Raw genomic sequence first — 23220 nt, 5'->3', positions numbered from 1 at the left:
CAATGGAATCCTCCGACCAGCCCAGGGGGGCTGGAATCGCGGTGATTTCCCTAAATGATGACGAAGAAACTGAGGCTCAGACACATAGAGCGAATGTCCCAAGGTCACACAGCTGGACTGGTATCCTGACTGCTGTGTTCCGCCCTGCACGCCTGACACACAGCTCCCTTGAATGCCCAGGAGTGGTCCCGTTTGGGGGTTATAAGTGATATATGTATAAATAAATGCAGCCAAGGGAATCCTAATAAAAACTTTAAACATATCTAATATTCCAAGGTTTTCCTCTTTATACCTTGTCTGCACCACCACCAGAATATAAGCTCCAAGAGGACAAGAATTTATATTTGTTTTGCTCTGTCTAAAATAGTGCCTGATAGTAGGAGAAGTCAATAAACATTGGATGAATGAAGAAACACACTTCTTAGGTGAGACATCGCTCCAGGCACTGTGATGACCCAAGAGAGATGAACCAGTCTCAGCCTCCAACAGTCATGGGTGGTGTACCTGGGGGGAGAGGGAACAGGGGGCCATCAGTTTCACCTGTACAGAGCTTAGCACAGGACCTGTCACTGGCTAAATCCACAAATGGTGGCTTTTTATTATTACAATTACCACCAGGCCCAGTAGTGTAAGATATATGTGGGAGAGGAGGCACCACTGAGATCTGGATGGTTCTGGACAGACCTGGGAGGCCCAGGGGCCTCTCTTCCTGATACACCAAGTAGTCACAGTGGGCCATGGCTCTGTGGTCAGTTTCTGGTTTTCATTTCTAGAGGGCGAGTCACCTCCTGCAATGACCCTCATTTCATACATGAGGAAGCTGAGGTTTAAAATGTGCCCTATTGCAGTACCACTTTTCCAGGGCTGTTATGGGGATTGATCGTTATGGTAAAGCATTTAGCACAGGGCCTCAGACACAATCAAAAGTCAATAAATGTTAGCTACTATGTCCATCCCCAACCCATCTCTGCAGGGCTAACTCAAATTACCTTTTCACTTGGCAGGTGGTGACTCTGTACAGGTGGAATATATGGACTCTCAAAGCCACCGTTCCACATTAGGATCATTACTTCCCTTTTTTAGATGAAGAAATAAAAAGGCAGGCAAGGACAGGATTTGCCCAGCTTCACTCTGTAGCTAGGGCCAGAACTGGACTGGAATCCAGGCTCCTGATCTCCTGGCCAGAGCTTCCTTTGGAACCCTCACTGCCTCTGCTGGCATTAACCCTTTCATGCCTGAGTGCTCCTTATCTCCAATGCAATTTTGCTCTCAGGGGTAGGGAGTGGGTCTAATCCTCTTGTTAAATGACAAGTAGTATGACTGAGTGGTGAAGAGCCTGAGTGTTGGCATCTGTCATGCACTCAGGCTCTTCACGCCCTAGCTACAGAGTCAGTGTACAGAGTGCACAGTTCTCTGTCCACTGTAAACTGCTATATAGACGTGTCAGGTCTGCCATCAGTGCAGACAGTCTTCAGAAAAGAAACAAGCAAACAAACAATCAGCGTGGCCTGAGGAAGAAAGGAGAGGCTTCAATATGGTAGTGAAGTTAACCCAGGCTCTGGGGTCTGCAGAGGGTTTGGGGGGCAAATAGGTTGGAGGAGAGAAGCAGCCAAAACAGCTCTAGAGCTCAGATGGCCCCACATGGAACTAACACACAGGGCAGAGTACTTTCTAACAAAATGGTCCCCTTCAGGTTTCTTTCTTATTCTGTTCCTAATTTCTGTGGATATGAATTCTCTCCCACTTGCAGCCATGCTCTGCTGGACATACTTTATTTTATTATGAATTACTAACCATAAGGCATTTGCTTTCTTAGTTCTATATTTTTTAATGCTTATAAAGTACCACATCAGCTGGGAATATAATTGACTTTCTTAGAACTATAATTCTGTATTGCTTCGAAAGAGTCACATCAACTACAATTATATAACAGCTCTATTGTTCTGTTTGACATTTAAAACCAGAGGTTGTGAACTGGTGGCCATGGGCTCAATTTGGCCCACAGATACGTTTGGTTCAGACTGCCTGGTGTCAACCTCCAAATTAAATTACTTAGCAATACGTTTGATAATTAGTTAATTTTACATTAAAATCTGGATTTCTGGTGTCTTTTTAAATTTTTGGAAAACCTGGCAGCATGGGGCCTGCATTCCTTGTGCTGGTGATTGATTTGTATCGAGAAAGGGGATGCTGCCTTCAGTCAAGGCCATGTTCTCCAGTCTATTGTGGTCCCCACCATCCCGATTGCTCCCCAACACCAAGGCTAAGAATCACTTGCCATTTATCATCACATATACACTTCTGCCTTTTCTCATAAGAAAAAAATGGAATAGATTGCTCATGTCTCTGTTAAAAATGGGGGGAAAGATATATAAATGGGGGGGCATGTTTCAAGAAAGATGTGGAAGAACATATTTCTACATGTTTCATATACAAATTAAGTATATCTACATTGGGAAAAAGTGAAAAGTAAAATGATGAAACAAACCTGGTCCCCCTCAGCTGTGCATGTTACCTGATGGATGAAGGAATAGCTACATTTTGATTGGTGGGCTTGATTGTGGTCCAATTTATCAGTCCAAGATCCAAATACATAAGGCAGTAGTTTCCTTTACTACTCTGGCAGGGAAGCCCTCTGTGCACGTTTCATATTTTGCTGGTTCTATGTAAGTATCTGCTAATATCCAGTTCACTGGAATATAAAGGTAAAAGTCCCCAAAGCACATTTCTTCTCTGAAATGACTAGAATTAGATGCACGTTGATATTGTTAATTTTGTACCTATTTCATCTGGGAAGCCAGACCAGGCTCCTAGGTAATCAGGGCTCTCATTTTAAAGTTGGGCCAGGAGGTGGGAACTGTGAACTCAGACTGATGGAGAACAGGGCGGGTGTCCGGCCTGGGAGCTGAAGGGGGACCAAATGGTCCCAGCTGCCTGTGTGGGAGGGATGGGGGCAGGATGCCAAGCCAGGCATTTTGCCTCCTGCCAGACTGTGTTTTGAGGGTTTAAGCGATTTCCTTCTATTCAATATGATATTGTAGAAATAGCCAAGAGGAAGCTTTGTGTCATACTGGAGCTGGTCTAAATTGTTTACCACAGCTTTAGGACAATCTGCGACATCGGGAGGTGTGGAGACATGAGGACCTATGTCCCAGATTTTCTAGAACTCAATTAAATTAATGGTCTGTTCCATTTTCCTATAAACCACCCAAGTGTCCCAGGAAACTCAGTCTCCAAAAGCATTCTCCAGACTGTCTCAAGCAGCTGGAAGGGGTACAAAAATCAGTGAGAAACCTCCCAGGTTCTGGTTTGGGATGAAGTTACCAAGCACATAGTGCAGGTCTTTCTGAACCTATTTCTTCAGGACGTGGGGATAACACCTCCCTTGTGCAGCTGTGGTGAGAAAGTTCACAGGAGACACTTGTATCCTCATCTGGTTTCAGGAGTAGAAAAAGCAGAATAGACCCAACTAGCTGACTGGAAAAGAATTTACTGGCATATCCAGAGAAAAGGGCTGCCTTTTGGGTAATCAAGAGAAAACAATGACAGTTCAATCCCACAACTGCCTTCTACCCAGGACGCTTTTGTTCCGATGAGCACCTTGATGTATTTGGATATGCAAAAAGGGACCGGGGCTGAGAAAAGCCAAGTTGTTCTGCATAAGAGATATGAAGACAAAAATCTGAGAGGACAAAAAAAAAAAAGGTCGGGGGGGAGGGTGTCAGGCACCTCTTAGGGGCTACTGCCATCCCCTCTGCCTGTATCCTTCACATGCACTATAGGCAAGGTCATCCAGCTGCTAGCAACTGCTTCCCTTCACCTGAGCACTTTGTCTGCCTGCCGGACCCTGCTCTGCCTGCAGCATAGCAGACTGGAAGTGCTGGGGAATTAACTCTGACACCCAGCTGCTCTCAGCCAACGGCTGACTGGAGCTGATGGATAAAAATCTCAGTTCCCTTTTCCAATGGGTGGGAACTTCTAGACACCCAGAGTCAGTCCCTTGCCCCTTACCCACACTGAGCACCTCTCCCTTCCTGCCCCAGGGATGCTGCTGATGTCTGACACAGGGCGTAATTCACTCAGCCCCAGCAGCCCGGAAGGGCAATAGAAATAACACCTCATGAAGCCAATTTTTAGCCAATGGAAGCCAACAAATACATTTTTCCTCCTTCTTCTCCCAGATGCACTGTCCTGAGAAAGTCACTTATAAGGCATCTGAGAGATGCTCTCACAAGACTGAGTAATCAATCATCTAATGCCTTTCATTGGTTATTCCTCTTTCCCTGCCTCACTCCCCTTTTCTCTACTTCTGCTCCCTAGAATTTTACTCCCTAATACCAAAGAGGCACCTAAGACTAACACTTGAGTGGCCCAGGATAAGATAGGTGGTGGAGTTTCTCTCCCTCACTCGTGACCTTAACAGGGTTTCCAGAATAATTGTCGCTTCTAATTCACCAGGTCCAATTAGCATGATGTTACCAACGTAGGGGACCAGCATGATCTGTGGCACATTAAGATGACAAAGTTCTTATGGACTATATTATAACAGGGAACAGGAGAGTTAACATAGCTCTGGGATCAAAAAGTGAAAATGGCCTATTCCACTTGCCATATGAAAGCAAAGTGGTTGCAGTTTTTCCCCTGATAGAGACTGTGACTGCGTTTGCCAGATCATGGTGCATCACAAGTGTCAAAGGTCGTGATGGTATATTCCAGATATCACATCTGGCACGGCAGCTGCAGTTGAGGCCAAGTTCATGGCAATCCACTATTACCCACCACAATCCATTTGGCTTTTGCAAGGGCCATACAAGTGAATTAGTGGAAATATAATGGAACCAACCAACCCTTCACTATTTACGTGTTAATGGTGGCTCTAAAATCTGCAATACTTCTGGGACGTGGTTTTGCTTCTGATCTACTCTCAGAGATGGAAAAAGGGAGATAGTTTCAAGGACTTTCACTTGACCTTTCTATAAGCCAAGTAGCTGATATAAGGGTTTTGCCGAAGCTAAGTATATTTGCCCCAATTATACATTTGAGCAAAGGTCTAAACAAGTCTAGAAAGCACAAGTAAATTATATGTACAGGTCACATGTCATCTACCAGACTCCCATGACACCTACCACTTTGCACCAACACCCCTGCTTCAGCTCACACTTCTAGCTCTAGTGTTGGTTTCCTACAACCAATAAACAGAGAAGGAAAGAACTCAGGCTTCTTCACAGATGAGTTAGTGTGATATGTTGGGGCTAGTTAAAAATGGATGTTGCTGTGCTATAGTCCTTTCAGGGATGGCCCCAAAGGACAGTGAGAAGAGAATTCCTTCCAGTGGGTAGAGCTATGAGTGGTACACTTGGTCAACCCCTTTGATGGAGGCAGAAGTGGTTTGGGTTACAAATACAGTCGTCCGTATCCATGTGTTTTGCATCTGCAGGTACGGAAGGCTGGCTATATTCATTATGCTATGCCTTTTTATAGATGAGACTTGAGTATCCACAGATTTTGGTATCTGCGGGGGCTCCTGCAACCAATCCTCCATGGACACAGAGTGACAAGTATATACTCAGATGCCCGAGCAGCGGACAAATGTCTGGGATGTTGGCCAGGGGCCTGAAGATAGGATTGGATTATCAGGGACAATGAGATCTAAGGAAGTATTATGTGATTACCTTAGGAATGGGCACAAAATGTGTTGGTCTTTGTGTCTCACAATGCTCACTAGAGAGCATCCATCACAGAGGAGACATGCAACAACCAGGTGGACAGAATGACTCATCCTGTGGATGCCAGCTAGCCTCTCTCTCCTTGGCTACCCCAGGGCTGACACGGTGGAGCCTTAAAAAGAGTGACAACGATAGCCAGGGTAAATGACAGACAAAGACCCAACAAAATGGGCTCCATCCTTCTAAAGCAGATCTACCTCCTGACACTGGGGAATGTCCAACCTGCCACCTGCAGACTGACACTGAGCCCTCAATATGGCACCATTCCTCAAAGAGACCACCCAACCAGTGGATGACAAGTTGATTTCTTCAGACCCCTTCCTCACCAGCCAGCATCTGTACCTATCTGAATATGGGCTTGCCTTCCCTGACCAAGTGTCTTTGCCAGCACCACCATTCAAAGAGTAGGATGCTTGATTTTATCAATGTAGTGTCTCATACAATATCATCTCAGATGAAGGGAACCATTTATGGCAAAAGAGGTGTGAAAATAGGTGAATGACCAAGGAACCCACTGGTTTTAGCATTACCACATCACCCAGAAGCAGCTAGCTTAATACAGTGGTGGAAGGGCCTGTTAAAGGCTCAGCTAAGGCATCAATTTAGAGACAGTACAGCGCAGGGGTGTGGCACTCTCCTCCAGAACATGGAACCCATGGTCAGCATGTGGTGCTGTGTCCCCTTTAGCTAGAATTGAGCTTTCCTGTTCAAAGATAACCCCCACTATGATGCATTTGCAGTTTCCAGCTTAGACAGACTGTCACGACCCCTCTTGGATTGATTTTCGCATTCGCCACACCCTTGAAAGAGCAAGAGATCATGCATTCCATTGAGGTAAGGCCTTCTGTTAGAATCCAAGATTTTAGAAACAAAGCAGCCCAGAACTGGAAGCGACCTTGTGCCTAATCCCAAACCCAACCCAATCAGTCTCTGCTGTGCAAATTTAAAGAAATAAGACAACCAGAGGAGTCCCTGCATGCCATTTGGCTAGAGGATGAAATTAAAAAACCCACTAAATAGGTTTCATGACCTACATATGGGCCACAACCCATATTAGAGTGTGATTGTTTCAAAACTCTTGGTCAGCACCAGTGGTGGGAACACGGAGTGAATCTCACTGTAAGGATCATTTGCTCTCACCCACACAGCTTGACTTAGTAAATCGCAGGGCTAAAGTGAAAGCCCCAGTGACTTCTGATGAGCTAAACTCATCTTGCTCTGTCTCCCAAAGAGATGCCCGAAGAGAGACAAGCAATTGTGCATCACTGAGGCCCGCAGTTTTCACTGGGCGCTGCTCTGAGCCAGGCGGCCCCGTGAGTTTTGCATTTCCCCACCATGAGAATGGGTAGACCCGAATATTCAAAAGCTCTTGCAACACAGTGGACAATGCTACTAGCCACCACCGTGGGAGAGGGGTGGGGCGGGGCTGAGGACCCTGAATTTGGCTGGAAGGCCTTAAAAGAGTATTTTTCACCTTCTCTGAACCGCAGCCTTGGCACCTATGTAGGAGGGCTGCCTAGTTCTCCAAATCCATCCCCAACTTCCCGGTCACCATGTGGAGGCAGGCCAGGTTCTAATATGGCGGAAGAAGTGCAGGACTAGATGGCACCTGGGAGGCGGACAGCAGGGCCAGGCTCAAGGGGTAGGGCTGTGACACTGGCTGGGGGGACAACCAGCCTTTGACACCTCCTGACCACTAAAGTCAGTCACAAACTAAATGACCTAGTCCCTTCTTCCAACTACGTCCTTTAATATTTTTACCACATGCTTAACAACCGTCATATCAACATATTACTTTAAATGGTTAAAAAGACACCACTTTCAGAAAATATGGCCCTCCCCGGGCCTCTCCATGGACAGTCCCTCTTTATCTTGGTTTACATTTTTCCTACTTCCTGGATTTTGTGACTCAGTGTTCTCACATGTAGAGCCCTTGAGAACAGCACCACACTCTCTCTGCAGGACCCCATTGACATCAAGGATTCAGACACCACTTCCCAACCCTCCCCACACCGCTCTGGCCAGGGATCCCATTCTTAATGACTCATGAGATTTCATATATTTTCCCATCAGAAAGCTGACAAAATAATACAGTGGCTTGCTCTGGTCCAAACGGGTCTGTGCTCTTATAATTTAAACAAGATTAAGATGACCTGCAAATGTAGGAACCTTCTTAGCTTCCTCACCACTTATGTCATCATCACGACAACCCTGGAGGTGGTAGGGCACATCTTATTATCCCTTTCAGGGATGAGAAAACTGAAGCTCAGAAGGATTAAGCAGCTGACTTTTTCAAGGCCAGTAGGTTACTGAAGGGTAGAGCTGGAACTTGAACCTGGGTCTTCTGGCCTCCCATTCATATTCTGTTCACATCCCACTGTCCTCCACCACCTCAGTTAGGCACACAGGCTTTTTTCAGAATTCCATTCACCTACCTTGTTATCCAGGGGATACACGGAAAGACAACTGGGAGTGTCTCACCTTCCGGGGAGACTCTGCAGGAGTCTAGTGGGACTTCAGCAGGAGATGCAAGATTCTAGAAGTGAGTCTGGGGAAATCCCAACACGCAGTCTTCACCACCTCGACATTTATGCTTCACAGGTAATATTTGCCAAGAGGAACAATTGCTGTTGTGGGTGCCTTGCTGTTTGGTGGGAGTTGGCCCTTCAGACCCCCAGTTCCGATAGATGGCTGTGGCTTGTGAATGAAGAGGAAAGATGAGGGATGGCATTGGAGTCTTTGGCAAGATAAGACCATGTCTGAGAAGGAAGCAGCACATGACAAGTAGCCAGCAATGCAGATGCAGAGCCATGGAACGAGAGACCTGGGTAGATCTCCGTAAGAGCTCCAGGGCTGTGGCTGTTTTGTGAAGGAGCACGTAGCCTCTTCACTTCAGAAATTCCTGAAAGTACTCAAGTATTAAGCCCAGGGAAGCAGCTGATGGTTATACTGATCACAGGAATAATCAAGAAAAAGTTAAATTGTGCTTTGTGGCTTCTTTTTAGAAAATTCCAAAAGTGTAAAACATGTTACAAAAGACTCTCATCAAAAACAAATAGAATAAAAATTAACTTCTTTTAATTAAAAAGGGCAAGCTTTAATAACTTAGAAAACTATTAGAACAGCTCTTTGCCCAAATTTTTACATACATGTGTTACAAGGGATTTTTTTGAAGCCAAATTTCCTCTTTTATGTTTGTGAACCTCATGAAATGGAACACCTACCTTCTTCAAAAGATATTTTGAAGCCATAAAAATGTTCATACACTCTGACTCCATAATCCCCTTCTGGGAAGCTAGCCTAAGAAAATACCCTGAAATATGGGAAAAGCCATATGCATAAAAATACTCATCAAAGAGCTGCTTAGCAAAAAGCTGGAAGCAGCCCAAATATTCAAAAAGCGGGGGGAGGATGATAAAGTAAATCACGGTATAATCCTTGAAGAAATATTCTATAACCATTAAAAATGATGGTATGAAGTTTATGAAGGATCAGAGAAAATATTTATGATAAAGTATTAGGGTCAAAAAGCCTGGAAAAATATTTGCACATACATGATTTATAAAAACAGGAAGGGAACATAAAAATAATAGTTGTCGCTATGTCAATGTGGTGGGCTTATGGATTTCTACCTTGTTTTTAAATTTGTCTAATAGTATTATACATCTACTTAAAAAAAAAGTTCAGCCTTTAAAAAAAGCAATAGATGCTACAAATGCTTTAAGTGGGAAGAAACATCATTAGTAGATGTTGGGGGGTAAGTTGAGAAACTGCTCATCTTCCTGCCCAAATTACTAAGTGTCTTTAGAATGGTTTCATGTTGTATGAAATAAATGTAAAATGTAGGCAAAAAGCATATATAAAAATGTAGCTTCATTTAAGGCACCCAAAAATCCAAATTATATTATTGCAGAAAATATTCAGGGTTTAAAGTTTCTCTTCCTTCTGTGTTTTCAAGTTGCTGTGGATCCACTTATAAGGGTCTTCTTGTCAAGGGCCCTGGAACGAAACTTAGTATCTCTCTACAGTTTTTATTTCATCTGCTGCCTCATTATGCCATGATCGATTGGATATGGGTGTTGGGTTTAGAAAACAAATCTCATTTTCTCCCTCCACCACCCAAGACACTTAGAGTCATGGGAGAACTGGGAGGAAACTCCAGAGCATTTAGGTAGAAATCTCCTTGGCAGGAGTACATGTCTCCGTGAGGTGGGGGTGGTTGGGGTCAGAATCCCAGACATGTTATGTCATTGTGAACCCAGAGTCAAAGTTCCACTTAGGGGCAAAACAAGGCCAATTTACGAAAGTGAAAAAAGAATCACAAATCCAAATCACATCCCTGGGAAAATGCAAACCAGAAATGGAAAAAATCAAAGGAACATGGTTCTCAACATAATAAAAATAAAGGGGAGGGCATAGAGGCACCTGCTCCAGTATCTATCGTTGCCAAACAAACTACCCTAAAATTTAGCAGCTTAAAACAAAAACCATTTAATTGTATTTCACGACTTTATGGGTCAGGAATTCAGGCAAAGCTCAGCTGGGATATGCTTTTGCTCTTCATGGCATCTGAGGGCACACAGTGGTACTCAGCCAGCAAATGAGTCTAGAGAGTTCAATGATTCCTGCACACACCTGATGCCTGGGGAGGCTGGCGGGCTGGGCTGGGCTGGGCTGGATCTGTCAACTGCAGATCCCACACCCGGCCTCTCCAGCACGGCCATCTTCTCGGCATGTTGGAGCTCTTATGTGGTAGCTGGCATCGCCCAGAGCAAGCATTCAGAGAGACCTAGACCAAAGCTACAAGGCTTCTTGCAAACTAGCTGGAAATTCCAGAACATCACCTCAGCCATGTATTATTGGTTGAATAATCACTAAGGCTATCCCAGGCTCAAGGTTGTGGGGGTGGAATTAGTCTCTGCCTTACAATGGGAGAGACAGCGAAGAATTGTCATCAGCTCTAGCCTACCATCAAAGCATCATTTTACACACATTAAATAGGAGGGAAATTGCAGGGAGGAGGCAGTGCAAAGACGTGGAGATGGAGTTTGTGTGGTGGTGATGATAAAAATTGATTTAACACTTTGAGAAGACACCTTGTCAACATGCACAGAATACAAAAAACCATTCATCCACTTTGGATCCCTATCTCACTCCTGGGCATCTATCTACCTTAAAGAAATAATTTTACCAGAGATATGAAAGATTTATTATCTATCAGAGTGACAAAAATACACAAAACCTAAGGGTTCAACAGTAGGCTTAACATCACTCTCCAATAGTAAGTAGCTATTAAGAATGTTAATTATGAAAGTTTTGTACAGAAACTTAGAAAACATTTACAGAGTGGTGTTAAACAGGAAAAAAACACCAAACGTTATATGCATGTAAACAGGGATCAAAGGGGAACAGATAGGAATAAAAATAGTTTATTACTTATTATTTATTTATCATGATTATTATTATTTATTAGGGTAATGACTTTAGGATGAGTCTTCTTGTTAGTTTTTTTCTTTAAAATACAAGGAACAGAGAAACATGTTGAAAACACCATGGGGAATGCAAGCAGCAAACTCCAATCAGTGTGAGACACTAACTCTACAGGATGAATGACTAGTCGTCTTCAATAAATAAATTACAAGGGAAAAAACAAGAGGAAGGGTAACCTAGAAGTTTAAAGAGACTTGAGAGTTGTCAACCCTCTGGAATAATTGGGCACCATTTCAGTCCTAATCCAAATAAATGAACTGTAATGACAATATTTGAGAGACATTAGGAGAAAGATGAACACTCTAATTCAAAAAGACTCATGCACCCCAATGTTCATAGCAGCACTGTTTACAATAGCCAAGACATAGAAGCAACCTAAATATCCATCAACAGATGACTGGATAAAGAAGATGTGCTATATATATATACCCAGTGGAATATTCCTCAGTGGCAAAAAAGAATGAAATAATGCCATCTGCAGCAACATGGACCTGGTGATGGTCATACTAAGTGAGGTCAGACAGCGAAAGACAAATATCATATGCTGTCACCTATATGTGGAATTTGAAAAAATGATACACATGAATGTATTTACAAAACAGAAATAGACTCACAGACATAGAAAACAAACTTATGGTTAACAAAAGGATAAAAGGATACATTAGGAGTTTGGGATTAATAGATATACACTACTATATATAAAAATAGATAAACAAAAAGGTCCTATTATATAGCACAGGAAACTATATTCAGTATCTTGTAATAACCTATAATGGAAAAGAATCTCAGAAAGAACATATATATATGTATGTATCTGAATCACTATACGATACACCAGAAACTAACACAACATTGTAAATCAACTATACTACAATAAAGAAAAAAACAGAGAGACATTAGGGGAAATTTGAACTCAAGGCTTTTGCTCATCTTAAGGAATTATTGTTTATCTTGTTAAAGATGGTAATGGTATTGTGGATACTTTTAAAAGTCCTTATCTTTTAGAGATAAATATAAAAATGTTTACAGATTAAATGATATGATGTCTGGGATTTGCTCTCCAAAAATATGGAGGACTGGAAACAGTGGCTGGGTGAAGATAAAAGGAGATAAGGAGTTAGTTGGTAGTTGGGAGTAGGGGAGGTATTATATTGTTCTCTTCTGTATTTTTTCAAAAGTTTCCATAATAAAAAGGTGTTTGTGTTCAATGTCCTTTAAGGTTGCTGAATGAAGGGGCAGCTAGGCCGTGACTTGGAGGGATGAATGGGATGATGGTGTGGAAAGGATGTACGAGGACCCTGGGGACAAGGAAAGCCTGAACCAGGGGAGCAGCGGGGGTCTTAGAAACCTAAACAGGTTCTGGCAGATGGGGGACCTGACCCTGGTCCCAGGCAGGCTGCTTCTTTGAGCCCTGTGCCGTCTCAAACTCTCAGCTTCCTCAACCATTAACCAAGGGCAAAGATCTTCCCTTTCACAGTATTTTGAAGCTCCACTGAGACCCACCAGTGAAGCTTGTTTGACACCTTAAAGATTCTGGTACCATCTTCCAAAGTGTGCATGTGTGTTGGGAGGGGTGGGTTCCCCATAGCACCAAGCAATTCTCTGACCCTGGCTGGGTGTCCTACAATTCAACCCAATTCTGACGCTACCCAGAGAGAGCATCAGAGCACACAGTTAAGAGTTTAGTCCTACAAGACTGCCCCTCCACCCACTTCAGACCCCAGTTGCAACTCCATGCGGTTACTTGCGCCTCTGACCGACTGGCTATAGATCAAAGGGCCAACAAACCTTTCTCCTTGGGTTCAGTTAATTTGATAGAGCAGCTGACAGAACTCATGATTTTACTTACCAGGTTATTATAAGAGGCTATAACTCAGGAACAGGCAAGTGGAAGGGAAGCATAGGGCAGGGTTAAGGGGAGAGGACGCCAAGCTCAGAGCTGCCGTGTCCTCTGGAGAGCACCATTCTCCCCACATCTCCACATGTTCACCAACTCTGAAGCTCTCTGAAGCCCATTCTTTTGGGTTTTTATGGAGACATCAAATATAGACACCGTTGATTAAATCATCATCTGTGGGCAACTGAACTGGACCTCCAGCCCCTCTCCCCTCTCAAGAGGTCTGGAGGCAGGACCGAAAATTCCAACCCTCTGATCACCTGGTTGCTTTCACTGGCAACCAGTCCCCATTCTTAGGTGCTGGTCTAAAAGTCACCTCATTAACATGACACAAGACACCTTTATCCCTCTCAGCACAGGAATTCTGAAGGTTTTAGGAGCTCTGTGCCAGAAATGGAGATGAAGACCAAATACATATATATTATAAACATCGTAGCCTGTTCTGGGCAGAAAGGTTGTTGGGTAGTGTGTATACATTGGGAGCAGCATAAGGCAGAAGCTCCGCCCACGCTTGGCCGGGTCACCCAGGGCTCTGGCCTGTCCTGGTCTGTGAGAGGACACGTGGTGACCTCAGCTGCTGCTGATTGCTGGTGAGGGCACAGAAAGGGAGGAGAAGCCAGAAACCAGAGACCCTTGTCATCTACCACCTGACAGCAAGTCCTGGGAGCAGGGAGAGGAGAGCAGTCCTGTCCTTGGCCTTTAGCTACAGAGGCCTCAGAAGTGGACAAGGTCATGAACTGTTTCCAAGCCCGGCACAGGGGTCCAGGTGGGAGGGGCAGGGAGGAGCTGCCTTGAGCAGGAGGGAGCAAGCAGTGGTTGTCACAGGGAGGACACAGGCTTGTCTCCTTCCTCCGCTTTCCCAAGGAAGAAGGGGACAAGCCTTGCTTTAAATGCCAGCTGTACCACCTTGGGCAAGTCACTCCACCTCCTTGACCAGAAGGGTGTCCTCTACAAGGTGGAGACAGTAATCCCTGTCTCACAGGGCTATTAAGTGGCTGGAACTAGGTCGGCAGCAGAAGACCTTTAACAAATAGGAGTTCTATCCCCACTCATCACTCCTCTGATCAGAGCTCCAGGCAGTAGCTGTCTCTGGATTCTAAGCAAGGGTCTCACTTCATGGAGATATTTTAGATTCAGAACCATCATTATTAGGAGAAAGGCAGTGGGAGTTCACCAAGCAGGGGTTTCTCAGTCCTGGCCACCACTGGCGTCACCTGGGGACTTTCAAAACCACTTATGTCTGATTCCACCCCCAGAGATTATGATGTGCTTGATCTGGGATGTGGCCAGGAGCAAACAGATTTTTAGAAGCTTCCCCAAGGGACTCCAGTGGGCAGCCAGGGCTGAGAATTCCTGTCACGGGGGCTTGTAATACTCCCGATAAAGATCAAGTGAATGAATAAAATCAGCTTTTTTCTTATTGCACTTTAGGGCCAAGTGCAGCTGAATGGGGGTCTTGGGGTCCAAATATTTGGGAAATTAAAGAAAAATTTAACTTCTCAGACACTAGGGTCAACTCTGGAATGCTGTCACGTGTTTAAAGCTTGGAGATTTTGCCAAGCCTGGTTTAAGTTTGCTTTTTTTACAACATGATAAATAGCTGTGTGTTGGTTTTCCCCCCTCGCTGTTATTTTTGCAATGACCCTTATTCAAAGCCTTGAAAAATTTGATGTACCATATCCCTCTGATATACCCATCTGAGAATGAATTAGAAAATATTTGAAATAGATTGGGGGAAAAATGCCACTTGGTACTACAAGGATTGAGGGTCTACAGAAAGACGCCTTTCAGAATAAATGTCAGGCATTCTTTTTGGGTGAATAAGTCCCTACAGAGGTCCCATCAAGACTGGTCAGTTCATCCCTCAGTTCGACTCATAACTGCTCATTGATTCTGTGTAAGGCATTCTGGAATGGTGTTGGGGCTCCAGCACACGCAGGAATGACATGGAAACCCTTGGTCCAGTCCTGGGAAATTGATGCTTTCTCTCCTTTCACAAACCAGAGGGATCTGGCAGTGTTCTCTCAGACCTTGGTCTTTTACTCTTAGAATCCTTGTGTCCCCTGAGATCTAATGAGCAAGGGTTATAGAGGAGGAAGGAAGACACAGTGCAGTGGTTCTCAAAGTGTGGTCCCTGGATCAATAGCATCAGTGTCCCTAGGAACTTGTTAGAGGTGCAAATTCTCCTGCCCACACAGCAGACATACCGAATCACAAATTCTGGGGTGGGGCCCAGCCATCAGTGTTTTCACCAACCTTCCAAGAGATTCTGATCCACTGGAGTTGAGAGAATGATGGACAAAGAGCACAGACGGAACATGAACAGACTTTGCTTCAAATGCCAGCTCCTTGGGTAAGTCGCTCCACCTCTCTGATCCTCTGTGTCCTCATCTGTAAAATTAGAATGATAATAGCACCTATCTCTGCAGGATTGTTGGAGGGTTAAGGGAAGGAATGCGAGTAGTGTGTTTAGCACTGTCTTTGCAGGGCTGGGATGCGGGTGAGGCAAATGAGGCACAACGGTCTTGTGGGTACCTCCTTAAATTCTGCATCCAGAGAGGGTTCACTCACCTCACTCTGATCCCAGCCCTGGTTCTCGATTTTCCAAAAGTGCTCAGTAAAGGGCTGTGTGGCTCTTTCATGTTATTGAGGGATCCTTCATCTCTGGGGACTTGACCAGGCAAAGTTCCGGAACCAAAGTCTTTAGACAGTTTGGTGTGGATGAAAGAGCTCTGGCTCTGGAATTTCCAGGCCAGGATCCGAACTCTAGGAGCGCCAGCCAAGCACAGCGGTGCAGAGCGGAGGCGGGGCGAGCCCAGCGCCCCGAGACAGGCTCCTTTGGCTGGGCAGGGCTGCTTCTTTCCTGTTTCCTTCTTTCTGGGGGAAGTAGAGTTTGGACTCTCTCCCATCTGTGATCACTGTATTTTCTCTGTCAGTAGATACCAAAGCATTTAACAAAATCCAACATCCATTCCTGATTAAAACTCTCAGCAAACTAAGAATTGAAGGGGAGTGGAGGAGGACTTCCTCTTTCTGTCAAAGGGCACCCACAAACCCCGCTGCTAACATCTTACTTAATGTGAGAAGCCCCTTTCTACCTAGGATCAGGAACAAGAGAAGGATGTCCACTCTCACTGCTATGATGTACCAGAGGTTGCAGTTAGCTCATTAAGGCAAGAAAAAGAAACAAAAGGCATCCACATTGGAAAAGAAGTAAAATTGCCTTTATGCATAGATGACATGACTGTCTATAGAGAAACTCTGATGGGATCTACAGTAAACCTATTAAAACGAAGTGATTTTAGTGAGGTCGCAGGATACCAAATCAATGTCCAAAAGTCAATTTTATTTCTAAACACTAGCAATAAAAATTGGAATTAGAAATTTAAAAATAATGTCTTTTATGATAGCATACAAATGTGAAATACTTAGATATAAATTTGCAAAAGATGTGAACGACCTGTGCTGAAAACTATAAAACATTGCTGAGTAAAATTCAATAAGGGGGGAAGGTATAGCTCAGGTGGTAGAGCACATGCTTAGCAAGCAGGTGGTCCTGGGGTTCAATCCCTAGTACCTCCTCCAAAAATAAATAAGCCTAATTACCTCCCCCCTGCCAAAACTAAATGATACAGTAATAAGTAAGTGAAATATTAAAAGGACACTATGAACTCATCTACAAAACAGAAACAGACTCGCAGACATAGTAAACAATCTTATGGTTACCAGGGAAGGGATAAATTTGGCAGTTTGAGACACGCAAATGTTAGCCACTATCTATGAAAATAGATTTTTTTAAAAGTTTCTGCTGTATAGCACAGGGAACTACGTTCAATATCTTGTCATAACCTTTAATGAAAGAAAATAAGAAGATGAATATATGTATGCATATGCGTGACTGGGACATTGTGCTGTACACCAGAAATGGACACATTGTAACTGATCATACAATTTTTAAAAAAGATCCAAATAAATGGAGCAACATCCTATTACCTAATCCAGGGGCACAAAAAATTTACCCCTGTATCTTCTTACCAGAGTCTGATAGTTTTGATTCATTTTGAGTTAGTTTTTGTATAAGGTGTGAGGCAGGAGACCAATTTTACTCTTTTGCATGAGGATATCCAGTTGTCCTAATACCATTTGGTGAAGACCCTGTTTTTTACCCCCATTGAGTGGCCTTGGACCATGGCAGAAAAATCTAGTAATGATAAATGTGAGGGTTTCTTCCCAGATTCTCAAATTCTGTCCTGTTGTGTATATGTCTGTCTTTATTCAAGTACCACACAGTCTTGATTGCTGTAGATTTGTAGTAAATTTTGGAATTATGAAGTTTGAGTCCTTCAGCTTTATTCTTCTTTTTCAAGATTGTTTTGGTGACTCAATTTGGACAGCTAATTTTTGACAAAGCTGTAAAGGCAGAGTAGTGGAGAAAGCATAGTCTTTTCAACAAACAGAGTTCTGGAACAATTGGATATCCATATCTCTTGATTTTTTACTCTTCTCCCCATGACCTCTGCTTTTGGCTCAACTCCTATTTTATGAAATGCTTACATTTTTCTAGAGGCCTTTTTCTTATTCCTTTTCAAAAACATAAATTTAATCAAGTGTGATTAAATTTAAATCTTCCTGTTCTGTGCTTTCTCTTTTCACAGGCTATGCCTTACCTCTCTGTTCATAGACTATTTCTGAAATCTGGGAATGTCAGCAGCTTAAAGGGGAAAATTGATGGGAGTCAAGGAGGCAGCCCATGAATCTGTTCTCTGTGCTTCTCCCAGACAATGGCCTTCCCTCCCACTGGCCAGCTCTAGGGAAGGGCCTGAGTAGCCAGAGCTACAAGGATTTGGGCACCTGCAGGGCTATCCGGCATTGGGCAACCTCTCTCACTTGGTTTCTGCAGGAGTCAGGGCCTCCTCACATCCCTAGCTACTTTGTCCATTAGCATAACATGCCTTTATGACATAAATCAAGTATCTAGTGCACACAGATGTCCAGCTAAGCTGTGCAAACAGGCCTCAGAGGCCCTGATTTGGCCACTGGCAGGGCAGGAAGTACCAGCAGAGCTCCGTGCGGCCCAGAATTCTCCCAGTGTGGCCCCTGGTCCAGCAGTATCAGCATCACCCAGGAACTTGCTAGACATCAAACTCTCAGACTGATTGAATCAGAACCTCTGGGACGGGGCCCAGCAATTTGGGTTTTATCCAGCCCTTCAGGTGACTCGGATGCACCTGGGCAGTTAAGGCGCTTGTCTTTTGGCACTAAATTATCAAGCTTTAATGTCCTGCTTCTGCCATTTGCTAACTGTTACTTAAAATCTCTGGGTATCAGTCTCCTCATCTATACAATGGAGTTGATAAAGGTACCAGCCTCCTAAGGGCTCGTGTGCAAATTAATGCAATGATCCATCTAAATTACTTAGGAGGCACTTAATAGTCATAAGCTTATAAATATGAATATCACTTGCCTTCTCTGCTTATGAAAATTCATCGTCATGTGTAATAGTCATATAACTATTTCTCAAAGAAATTTATATATGATGGACCTATTTATTTTGATAAGAAGCAATGTAAGTATTATCATCATCTCCATTGCCCACTTGTAGAAACCAAAGCCCAATGTACCATCCTTCCAGGGTGACAGTGAGACATAAATCCCTTCTGACTTGAACATCTGTGTATTTTTGTCACATCATGAGTTCTCAGAGTGCAGGACTGCAATCTTAGTTGACACAAGATTAACTGTTTTAATTGAGGTACCTGTATTTGTCTACTCCAAGAAGAAAGATGAGGTTAATGGTGATGCTGTTAGTTATATATAAAGTGCTTTGCAGGACCCAGCTTAGTACCTTACTCACCCCTGCTCCCTGAGAGTCCTCATTTTTGAAAGGGGAGAGGCTGTTTGGTGGGGTGGGAGAGGCCAACTCAGCTCCAACTTCTGGCTCCAACATTTCTTAGCTGAGTGTGTGACCTTGAACAAGGCGCTTGCCTCTTAGAACTTCTTTTTCCTCTTCTGAAAGATGGGGTATTATCCATGCCCTGCCCAGCTCCCAGAACAGCCTTGGGTCTCAAATGAGATAATAGTTGTGGAAGCACTTTGCAAACTGTAAAGTGTATGCACAAGCATGGAATTGGAAGTCACAGAGGTGGTGAGGGCAGTTTGCTGAAGACAAATACCGCCACCCCACCCGCAACCAGCCCCCCGCTGGCTCTCAGCAGTCCTGTGGTCTGGCAAGGCCACAGTACTGTGCAGCTGGTGGGAGGTAGGTGGGGATGGGTGGAGAATTAGTCAGGATGTGTGGTCTGACCCATGTCAGGGAGCAGCCTGCCACGGCAGGGGGAGCTCAGAGACCCTGCCAGGCAGAGCCACAGGCCTGTGCCATCACAGGTATAAGCCATCAGCTCAGAAATACCCACCGCTGGCCTGCTTCCTGGTTAACCACGGGCGCTCTGGAGTCAGGCCCAAGGAATCACTTGAAGCGAAACAAGATCCTGTCCCAGCTGCCAGTTCACAAGAAGACTGTGGCTCAGACCCTCACTTCCTGGGGCCTTAATTCTACAATACAAGCCAACACAAGGGGACTGGTTCTCAACTAGCCCACTACCTCTATTATTTTCCCTCCTACATCGAGTGCTTGCATCCAGAAATCTTCCCTGCCAGTACCTTTTCCTAAGTGACGACAAATGTGTTTGCCATTTTTGCAGTATTCAGAGACACAAACTGAGAATCCAGGAGACTACTCCTAGCAGTGGAGGGTGGAGCTGGGGAACCAGCCTGTCTGGATTGGATCCTGGCTGGCTGTGTGGCCTTAGGCAGCTTGCTTAGCCCCTTTGAGCCTCAGTTTCTCCACCTGCAAAATGGGGATGATAAGCCTCCCCATCTTACCAGGTTGAAGGTTAGTGGGATGATGCGGGTCAAAGGCTTCGCCCTGCTCCTGGCAGAGGAGACACTCTGTGAGAAGCTGTCATTATCTTCTCCAGCAACACCAGGGTACAGAGGGACCACACTGAGCTGACTTCAGGGAAACGCTGAGACCCCTGAATGGTCAGGAGCCTGTAAGCCCTCGCACAGGGGCTACAGACTGTTTCTTATAGGCTTTTGAAAGAACTGGAAATAGTCTGAGGACCCCCAGCAGCCAGGGGCCTCCAGCCTGGGAACCACTGCCCCGGAGTCATAATGTTTCTTCCATCTCTGACAACACCTCAGCTCTACTGAAGATCAGCCAAACCTCTTAAAAGAAATCCACGTCCTCAGTGGCAGCTGGACCTGTGGTGAGTCCAAGGCAGACCCCAGGAGGGGCAGCCACAGCCCAGAGTCCTGCCTCCCAGGAGCGGGGGCCCTGGACAAGTGGGGCACATCAGAGGTAAGTTTGAAGCCTCCTGTTCAGAGTGTCTGGGAACTGAACCTCCACACCCTCTCCCACCTCTGTGATCTAAACAGACCAAGAGAGAAGGAAGTGGTTATTTCAAAGGCTGGGCGAGCCCCCTTTGCAAAGGGGCCTGCGTCTTGAGTTCCCCAAGGACTTGCTGAGAGAGAGAACTTTGCCTGTTTCCTTGCCTTCGTTTCCTCCTTCTGCTCCTTGCAGGCCTGTTCTAAATATATATCCTAGAGGTCAAGATATGAGATGGCAAGAAGCAGTAACTAGCCACCAAAGGTAGAGAGAAAACTCAGGAGCTGGGTGGTATGGGAGTGGTCTGGGAGTCAGCTGTGCCAGTGAGGTCTCCCATGGCAAATGCCACGGCTGATGGGAACAGCACACACCTCTACTCACCCCGACCCCGTGGGTGCCTCTCACCCATTCTCTCTGGCTTCTTGCACCAGCCGCCTGAGACATCCAATCAGGGGTTCTTGTTCCTGTTATATAGAGGGAGAAACCAAGAGCCAGAAAGGAAGTGCTAACACTATAAATCATGGTTGACTTGTACTGAACACTTACTAACTTGCCAATAAGATACTGAGAACTCATAGGATTCCCACCTGGATCTGGTGAGGAAAGTACTATTATTACCATCTTGGTTTTACAGATAAGAAAGTGAAGGCACAGAGATGTCAGTAACTGTCAGACGCCGAAGCCGACACTTGTAATCACTGGTTACACCCGCCCTGCCCAAGGGATCACAGGAGTCAGGGGCAGGGCCAGGAGCCAAACCAAGTTTAATGCTCTGTCCCTGCTGCCTGTCTGATTCTGTGTGGTGAGTGTAAGGCTGGCTATTCAAACAATCAGATCTATACAAAAAGGGACCAGCTGTGTGCGTGGGAGTGAGCACCCCATTACTGAGGGGCATCCCAACCGAAAGTACAAGATCCCTCTGTGAGGTGTCACAGAGGTGACTGGGGTTGAACTTAAGGAAAGACACAAGCATCTACAGAGGATGGAAGGGGACAATGAAACCCACTGTGGTTGCCAAACAAACCTCCAAAAAAGATTGCCAGGTCCCATCTCCTCTTTCCTGCCTCATTCATTCTTAAGCTACAATTTACTGAGAGCCTGCTCTGTGCCAGATGCGGTGTCACATGGCAACTGACAAGGCAGACACAGCCCCTGACCTCCTGGAGCTGATACTCACTCCAGTGACCTGCGCAACCCAGGTGGCCTTCCTGCAACTTCCTGGACTACACCAAGCTTTCTCACCCTGGATCTTGGCTCCTTCTGTTTCCCTTCTGCCAACTCCTCATGCTGAAATCAACCCCAACTCAAATGCCACCTCTCCTGGGACACCTTCCCTAGTATTCCCAATAGCACTGTCATTCCTCCCGCCCAGCTCCTGTGACCATACAGGGTGTTTACATATCTCATGGGGGGGGGGGGGTGCATTGGTTTGCTTTGAATTTCACGTAAATGGTGGGGGGAGTGGGGAGTTCTTCTCCAAGACCAGAAGCCCATGGACAGCAGGAATTGTGTCCTATTCTGACTTTCTAATGCCAGGCACCCTGGCACCGAGAAGATGCTTGTTCACTCATTCATTCGTTCAACAAATATGCCCTGAGCACTGACATTTGGCAGGCCCTGTTCTGCCTCAGGGTTTACAAAACAAAGAGCCCTACTACCCTCATTGACCTGGTGGGAACAACTAAGTAGACAAATCAGTAACTGAATGAATATGCGGTGAATCCTGAAAACCCTTTTGAGATCCTACACCTAGGAGAAGGCACATTTTAGGACTGTTTGTATATTCACAAGGCCAAATATTTATCTAAATTAAGTGAGCTCTTGAAGGAAGCCTACCTTCCTCTGTGGTGTGAGTGTTTAAAAATCACCGGAAAGAAACTGTGTTAGAATTAGTTGTTGCAGCGTGACCCCGTTCAGGAATCCAAAGCCATCGAGGTATTAATCTGAGGCTTGGATAAAATAAAATAAACTAAGCTTTAGAGTCACAGAAATGATTCAATTTGAGGAAACACCAGGCCCAGGGACAGTAATAACAAAAATAATCACAGCAAACACTTACACAGTACAGACACTGCCCCATTCCTGACAGATGACAGGGCTGGTTCGGAAGGAAGGGGAGGCTACCAGAGGGGCGACCCTCACGGGAGCTGTCCCTCAAGATGGGCCATTGTTCACTTGTGCTCCGACTGTCCCCTGAGCCACAGGAAGTTTGCAGCCTTTGAAATTCCCAGGAATTCAACGGCAGAAAGTATAGCTCTTCCCAAGTGAAAGGAAAATTTGATTTTCTAAAATAGAAAAATTATGCTCAGAGGAGGAAATTCCTTGAAACTATGGAAGCGTCTTTAGTCCCTGAAAAGAAGAACAGAAAGCACACCTATTGAGAGCCTATTATAGACCAGGCACGGGGCTCGGGCCTGATGTGAACTCTCGTTTACTCACTGCTGGGTGCTGTCCTAATGCGAGGCCACAGCCGGGAATGAAATGTATGATACTATCAGTCCCCAGGGCCGACATGCACCAGGATGTCCCTATAGAACTGCCCATTTGTTAAAATATTCATATGTTTCTGTTTACAGAGCAGCTTCCCCAAGCTCCCAAGTGCCTGCCACCTTCCCCAGCTGCCCCAGGCCCTCTTCCCATCCTCCCCGCAACCTTCCCCAGGATCCAGCCACCCAAGAGTTGACTCCAGCACAGCTGGGAGCCCAGAAGACCTGGCACTG

At 45.1% G+C, this 23220-nt stretch overlaps 1 long non-coding RNA gene across 1 annotated transcript; it reads right to left on the bottom strand.

Annotated features, from left to right (window-relative positions):
• Positions 1–83: 83 nt before the first annotated feature.
• Positions 84–23220, bottom strand: LOC141577470 (uncharacterized). Its single transcript, XR_012506465.1, has 3 exons — positions 15685–23220; positions 8208–15504; positions 84–504 (listed from the first exon to the last, which is right to left on the bottom strand). It is a non-coding gene; the product is annotated as an uncharacterized LOC141577470 (long non-coding RNA).

Source organism: Camelus bactrianus, chromosome 4, assembly GCF_048773025.1.
Source record: "Camelus bactrianus isolate YW-2024 breed Bactrian camel chromosome 4, ASM4877302v1, whole genome shotgun sequence".
Classification (NCBI taxonomy): Eukaryota; Metazoa; Chordata; class Mammalia; order Artiodactyla; family Camelidae; genus Camelus; species Camelus bactrianus.
Note: the sequence above shows the minus strand (reverse complement) of the source record. Positions and strands in the feature narration are given on the sequence as shown.